Raw genomic sequence first — 8,430 nt, forward strand, 5'->3', positions numbered from 1 at the left:
TCAACCGATTGCACTGTATATTCATTTACAACAAATACATCCGTTTCTAGACCACTGCAGGACAAGGACTTCAGACTTGTACTTATCCTTGTCTGGGATTTGGCCTGTTTTCATCACCAGTGATGATGGGAGAATTTATTGTGGCAAACCAACCTAGTAAAGCTATGCTGATCACGGCTGATTGGAAAACTAAAACCTTAAATAATGTTTTGCAATGAAATGACTGGAAGCCATGTAGAGAGTAGGATTCCCCTACTGTATGGGCTAAGAAAAACAGCATTTAAAGTAAGGAAAGTGAAGTAATACACAAACCCTTTCACCGCGTTTAGGGTTGTGGTGGCCAATGTGGTAACGGGCCAGACTGGGGTTCGAGTCCCGCTCAAACCCATAAAGTTCCTTTGGTCGCTGCAACCTCACCATCCTTGTGAGGTAAGGATGGGGGTTTGGGGGAAGCCTATAGGTATATCTGCTGAGTCATCAGCAGCCACTGCCTGGCTCTCTTTGGTCCTAGCTTGGGTGGAGAGGTGGGTATGGGTTCTGATAATATATATATATATATATATATATATATATATATATATATATATATATATATATATATATATATATATATGGTCAGTCTCTAGGGCATTGTCCTGCATGATGGGGTCATTCATGAGCGGCCTTTAAGGTATCCTCACTCATTCCATAAAACGAAAATTATTAACAGTAATCGCCAGTTGTTATTGAATGTTAAAGCACTTGAGGCTTTAACTATTTTAAGTCAACATTTTTCTAGTTTTCTTATTTCTTGTCTTCAGGGACAGAATTTTGAAATAAAAGAAAGTTATTACTAAGCTGCTCCATTTATTCAAATGTAGAACATTAATAAATTTCACTTTTTCTTCGAAAAATCTATCCCTGAAGATAAGAAATGATAAATAAAGCTAAATGGTGTTGTTTTGAAAGGGAAAAAAAAGTCTCAGGGACTTTAGAATTTAATGAAAATTGCTCAAGAAAAAAATATGCATAAAAGCACACACACACACACACACACACACACACACACACACACACACACACATATATATATATATATATATATATATATATATATATATATATATATATATATATATATATATATATATATATATATATATGGGTGTGTGTATGATATAAGATATGAATATAATACTTAGCAATACTTTATCTGCTTCATCTCTGATTTAAAGCTTTGTTAATTTTATGTATTCTGCTATTAGAATAGAGTAGGCAACTTAATGAGAATCAAATTGCCAAGAAAAATATTTTAATTTTTTTTTAACTGATTGTAGCTATATATCGTTTTACTAAAATATAGCACACTATTTGCAATGAAATACAATAGCTTTGGTCGACTTTCGTGATTTCAAGTTTATAATTTGTTTATTTGTAATGAGGAATAAATGATAATAGATACACTGGTACTATGACTAAAAGCTTACATTATACCTGCATATTTTCGGAGTAGTAAGATGGCCGCATCTTGTACCCTTTTAACACCACACTACGGATCCAAAACAACGGAAGATCAGTGGTTATGAAAGTAAATGAAAGTTGTTTATATTGCTTACGAAACATCTTCACTACAGATCTGAATTAGGGATAAATCATCACTATAACTTTGATTTATTATATAGAAATATCATACTGGGACTCACGGTAATATTGTTAATTCTTTAATTTCTATTACTGTTGTTATTGTCGATAATAATATAATATAATTAAAAGGGGACAATTAGTGTGGATTTTTGTTAGTTTGCTGTAGGTAGGTAATGGCTGTAGTAAGATTCATATAAGTGCAAAGCGATAAATTATCTTATTTGCGTTATCACTATGAAAAAAAAAAAAAACGAAATAATCAACAATATATACCACGATTGTTGAATAATATTTAAGATATTCATGAAGACTTTAATTTTTTATTTATTTTTTTCCAAGTTGAAGACACCATGTAAATAGCAGCTTAATTTCCCTTTTATTTTCTTATATTGTCAGACATGATCACCGTAGACTACAACTTTGCCATCTATATATATATATAAAAGAATGTTATATCTCATATCTAAAGGTGTTTTAGATAGTTTAATGGTCGGCTATCAAATAGTACTCGATTTTAGTTTACATAACAGCCATTATTATTTTTGTTGCATCTTAGCAAGTCTCGAGGAATTCTCGCAAATGTATATATATATATATATATATATATATATATATATATATATATATATATATATATATATATATATATATATATATATATATATATATATATATATATATATATATATATATATATATATATATATATATATATATATATATATATATATATATATACAGGTCTACAAATAATGACAACAATAATACAGTTATTGTTTTTGTTGTAGTAGTATTCAGTATTTGTTCCCGATTCCCAATTACTCACTCCGCAAAATAAGTTTGCGATCACTATTTTATGATATAATGGATGCAGAGCTTCTTAGCTTAATTAAGATTTTACGTCTACCATAAACATCATCAATTAAATTCTTAATCTTTACTTTAATCCCGTTCTACCTTAAATTTAGTTGGGATAAAACCTTGCTATCACAAGTTTTGGCAACCCATTGTGTTCAGTTTGGAGTGTTTAAATTCTTCTTTCATATGCATTGCCCTACTTCTGTATACAGTTAGATCCCTGCAAGGGTTTTGCAACATTCCTACGCTTGTTTCATTAACTGTCCTAATTTGGGACATGAAATTAAATGTTCTGTAATATCTCCTTCTTTCAATGCGACAAAAAAATATGGAGATATGAGAATAGTAGGAAAAATGGAATTGGAAGTGAAAAATAAAATATATGAAAAAGTAATAATGCCAACGGTATTGGCTAATATGGAGACCCGGAGAGTGAAATAAGAGATAAAGATATGAACGATCTGGAAAACATTCAATATATGGTAGTAAGAGATATGTATGAACAACCTGAAAGCACTCCATATTGGGACATCCTTACAGAAACAGGGATATGGCCAGTATCCTGCACAATAGAATATATATAAAAAAAATTTGTGCATAACATCAAAACTCTGGTGATATGAAACTAGTTAGGAAGATAATTGAAGATCAGTTGAAGAATCCTTATGGAAAGTGCTGAAGTAACAGCATTGATGAAATCTATTGTATTTATGAGCTGGAAATTGAAGAAAATGTGGGAAAAGTAACCTGGAAAAAGTCAAGAGACGAATTATGGAAAATATAGAGGAAACTATTGAAGAAAAGATAAAAAAGAAAAAGAAGAAGAACAACCTTGTTTCATAGAAGAAAATGTCCCACAGCCTTATATCAGAGAAATGGGTATGGATGAAGGCAAAATTAAATATTATTTTTATTACTAGCCAAGCTACAACCCTAATTGGAAAACCAAGATGCTATAAGCCTAAAAACCAACAGGGAAGCATACGCTCAATCTAAAAGCAAAATTCACATGATGTTTGTGACCTTTGCAAAGATGAAAAATAAGATAATACGGAACATCTATTTCCATGCCCAAAATTAGGACAGTTATTAAACGAGATATAAGCGTAGATATGTTGAAATAATCCGAGCCAGGGATCTGGTTGCATGCGTAAGTATTGCAATGCGTATTGAATACAAGCTACTCTTACTAACGTTTAAGATACTGAACCAAAATATTTAAAAGAATGCCTGAACAAACTAGAACCAAATGTCAACATAAGACACATGAGTGACAAACATAGGCTATCTGAACCAAGAACCAATAGTAAATTTGGTGAAAGGGCTTTTTGCTACTGTGCGCCTAGACACTATAATAAACTGCCAACTGAAATGAAGGACCTAAAGGGAGCAATTGAATTTAAGAAGAAACTAAAGACATTACTTTTCACAAGATCATATGATTTGGAAGATGCTACAATCAAAGAATTGTATTAGTTATAATGAAAATGTTTCGTTAGATGATTAATATGGACCCGCCCGAGAAGTAGTTCACTCGACTTCAGTGGAGGGTTGGATTTAAACCCAAAACAAGTAAACAAGTAAGTAAGTATGAACGAAGAGTTTAAAAGTCCAAATTGACCATAATAGGTTGCCATTACTGATGATAGCAAGGTGTTAACCTAGTTAGGTTACAGATACATAGATACTCTAATTACAATATTAAGTATAAGCGTGGTAGCTTTGTACCTATTTATAAAAACTCTATCAATATGTTACGATTTTGATACATTACAAATCTCTCTCTCTCTCTCTCTCTCTCTCTCTCTCTCTCTCTCTCTCTCTCTCTCTCTCTCTATATATATATATATATATATATATATATATATATATATATATATATATATATATATATATATATATATATATAAAAATAACCCACAATGTAAGAAAAATTAAATTTATTTAGCTTTCGAAGGGACCATCTCCCTTCCTCTTCAGAAAACTATTTTTTTTCTGCAGAGGAAGGGAGATGGTCCTTCGAAAGTTAAAAAAAAAATCATTTTTCTTACATTGTGGGTTATTTTATTTATCATAAATACACGGAAAATTGTGTATTTCAATGTATATATATATATATATATATATATATATATATATATATATATATATATATATATATATATATATATATATATATATATATATATATATATATATACAGTATATTGTTTGTAATAAAATGTGTCTAAAATGTTAATCACCTGACATGCCAAATTTGCCAATCGGCAGTCAGCTGTTCGTGTAAACAACCACAACAAAAAACGTGACGTTCAATGTAGGCGTTCTCAGATAAACATATCTTTGGCTTGATGTGAGTATTACCATTGAACAGTTTTATTTATATATAAATTACTTTGTTAGTATATGCTAGGTTTGTATATCTAATAATCTAAGCCCCCATTGCCCTGTAATACACTACAATAATACCCAATCTCGTGTAAGGTAGTCAGTGGTACTTAAATTTGTGGTGGTCATTGCCGTAAGTGAATATAAATTATGGTTGGGCTATGTAGCATAAGCACGAGAACAGTAATTATTTTTGTGATTGGCCTACAAAGGCTCCGCATGGGGTGTATGTATGATAGCGGCCACCTGTATGTATTAACATGCCTAACTTGGAATATGACAGTGTAAGGGGGGTTGCAGGGGGCCGTTAGCCCCCCGTTAGGTAAGTAGGTAAGGACATGGCTTGTAGGTTAGGTTAGGGGGGAATTTTTAGGTTAGTTGATGTCCATTTTTAATGAACACTTGAGGAACTGGCCGCTTATATACAAAGGCTCCGAAAACATACTGGGAAAACCTTATATAAGGGTGAAACAAACCTACATAAAAAATCCATGTAAAACTGCACAGCTTATCTATATCCTATCCTACTGGAATATTTTTCATTTGTTTGTTGACATTCTACAAAGTGGTTTTATTAGCTCCTGTTCGTTCGTAGGTACATACGTGTTAACCAGTTTTAGAGCTTCTGCGCATAAACCCCGCCCCCCTTCAATCTGACCAATAGAATTACTCGTTTTCTCATAAGTCCTCCCCATTTTTACCCGCGACATTCAAGTATTTGACACATCTAATACTGTATGTATGTATTCGTTGTTGCAATACCCACATGGAGACTACATATTTCTTTTTACTCGGACATTCAAGTATGCTACGAGACTTTAACGCTCCTAATGCTGTTTGTATGTATCTGTTGATGCAATACCTATGTGTGTATATATCTCATTTTATCAAGTTCAAAGTCGTTTCCTCCATTATTACATTTTAATGTATTCCCATGAAATATTTATTCTTTCCTTCACTTTAACTTACTAATTGCTCATCATTTCTGCTCTTTTCCTGTTATTGCTGTATTACATTCAGTTTTCACATAGCAAATACTTGCTCTGAACGAGTTTACCCTTCAAGTTTACTTTACAGACGCCATACTGTTACACCGATGTTGCCGTTAACTAATCACGTAATTGTACTTATGGAAACTTACATAGTGGGGTTATATTTCCCTCTTCCTTTTGTCATTACTCCAAGTTCTTTCCTTCAGTTCTTTCCAAATGCTTTTTGTGTCTCACCAAGTGTAGATAACACCTGTCTTAAAGCGTATGCCATACTGCAAAAATTCCAGTGCCCGAGGTGTCGTTCTTGCTTATCTTACAGGGAAGAGAAGCACTTTCGACAGCCCGATCACAAAAGTAAGTCATTAATTTGTAGTTGAATTTTAGGGTCTGATTTTTAGTTTAAAAAAAATAATTACCAAGAAATAAGAACCAAAGGGTGGGGGGCATGCTCAGCTCAGCATGTACCTCTTGCCAGTACATAGGAGCTAGATGTTTTTATTTTTTCGAGAGCAAAGTGAGCGCACGGCGAAGCAAGAACCATTAGATTTAGTGTTAAACATTTTGAACAGAAAATGTTTTCTTGTAGTAAATAATATGATTTCACCGAATTTGACTTCATTCCAATTATACCAGTTTTAGTGAGAGTAGTGGGGAACGAAGTAGTCGAACTGGTTGTTCTGTTTGTTTGCAATTAAACTGAAGGTCAAATTCTGTTAAATCACGTTATTTACTACAGGAAACCCTATATTTTCTGTTCAAAATGTTTCCCCGTCTGAAAATATAGTTTTACTGGATAGTCTACTTGAAAATGACAAGTGTATGGTAGTGTAGTCTGTGGTTGTCATAGGCATAGAACGTAGGTTTCTGCACCCCAGTCGGCACAAGCGAAGAAGAAAGGAAAGTTTGGTATGTGTGTAGATCGTCGGGTTATTAGGCCTGCTGTTTGCATAGAAAACGAGAATCCTTCCTATCATTGTCACCCATATTTTATTGTAGCCACAAGTTTTTTGGTAAATGAACTAATGCTAATTATTCACTTACTGGTCTTCGCTCCACCGGTCTCTGATTCGTTCAGGGTATTGGTCCTGTTCATTTCATCTCTCCCTCCATTGACCAAGAATCCAGTGTCAGAACTCCGTTGCAATTGGATCAGTAAAGGGGAAGGCCCTTCGGGCCAAAGTCCAGTCCATGTTGGAGAAGCGCGCTCTCTAGGAGGCCCTCGACAACTCCCCAGGCTTCTTCAGTCAACCCTTTTTTGTGAAAAGGCATCTGAAGGCTAGAGACCAGTCATCAACCTCTCAGCTCTGAACAGGTTTTTCGAATGAACTTCTTTCAGTATGGAGACGACAGACACGGTCAGACAAGTGGTAAGACCTCAGGACTTCATGTGTTCAGTACACTGGATCTAAAGGATGCATGCATCCAGATCCCAATCCACCCGTCTTCAAGGAAGTATTTAAGATTCCATCTGGACAACAAGGCACTGTGCTTCAGTCTTTCCACAGCATCTCAGGTCTTCACAAGAGTGTTCGCTTTGCCCTCGTGTCATCATGGGCCCACAGGCTCGGCATCCATCTCCTATGTTATCTAGATGACTGACTGATCCTGGCAGACTTGGTGGCAACCCTTTTTCAACACCGAGACAAACTTCAGAGGCTTTGCTAAGAACTGGGGATCATGGTAAACCTCCAGAAGTCATCCCTGGTTCCCACTCAAAGCCTGGTATACCTGGGCGTGATCATAGACACTAAACTACACAAAGCCTTCCCATCAGACGATAGGGTAGTGAGGCTGAGGAAGGTTGCGAGACCTTTAATCAGACGAGAATAACTCCCAGCCCAGAAGTGGTGGCTATGTCTCCTTGGACATCCTTCTTTTCCAACTAGGGTTGTAGCTTAGCCAGTAATAATGATAATAATAAGGCCAAACCAGATTGGCAGGGACATCCATCCCTCTAATGGGTAAGTCAACCCCTATAAATAGCGTTGGTTTGTCTTCCAGCTACGGAACAAATTACAAATTTGGAAGTACTGTATATAATTTGTATTTTTCTGCTGATACAAACCTGTAGCTATTTATATAAACTTGCCCCCCAATCCTGTCCCCCTTCAAATCCCTACCTCCAAGCAAAGTGGAGCACAGTCACAGTGTGTGAGAGGGGTAGCTAGCTACCCCCGCTAACTAGCGGAATGCGTAGCTAACCCTCGCTAAATTCTAATGGCTCGTCCTTTCAGCTTCGCCGAAAGTAATACCCCTATATTTTTTAAATTTTTATCGTTAGGAAGAATAAAAATTACTTCTAAATTTGTCATATTTTAGTATTCATGTAACTTTTTGAAAGCCTTAAGCCATAGTGCTTGAGTATTGAGGTTTTTCTCACAAGAAGCCTGAACCAGTTTTCCACTATTAAGAAGGGACTCAAAATGCCTCCTTATTGATTTTACTTTTGTATGTATTCTATTATTAGCCTCACCAGGCCAACATTTGATGCAAGGGATTTTATGAGTACAGCTTTATGGGTAATTTTCTGTACTCACCAATAAGGTAGAATTCAAACTTTTACCAGCCC

General features: G+C 34.7%; 1 protein-coding gene across 2 annotated transcripts in view; it reads left to right on the forward strand.

Moving 5' to 3' along the window:
• wash (washout) overlaps nt 1–8,430 on the forward strand; it is a 136,634-nt gene that overhangs the window by 48,599 nt on the left and 79,605 nt on the right. Inside the window, exon 1 of one of the 2 annotated variants that reach the window (XM_068367114.1) lies at nt 4,711–4,834. The exons of the other annotated variant lie outside the window; for it this stretch is intronic. The gene's annotated coding sequence lies outside the window, so the exon portion shown is untranslated. Of the gene's footprint in view, nt 1–4,710; nt 4,835–8,430 lie in introns of those variants that run through there. 2 annotated transcript variants of the gene reach the window in all.

This window comes from Palaemon carinicauda, chromosome 45 (genome assembly GCF_036898095.1).
Source record: "Palaemon carinicauda isolate YSFRI2023 chromosome 45, ASM3689809v2, whole genome shotgun sequence".
NCBI lineage: Eukaryota > Metazoa > Arthropoda > Malacostraca > Decapoda > Palaemonidae > Palaemon > Palaemon carinicauda.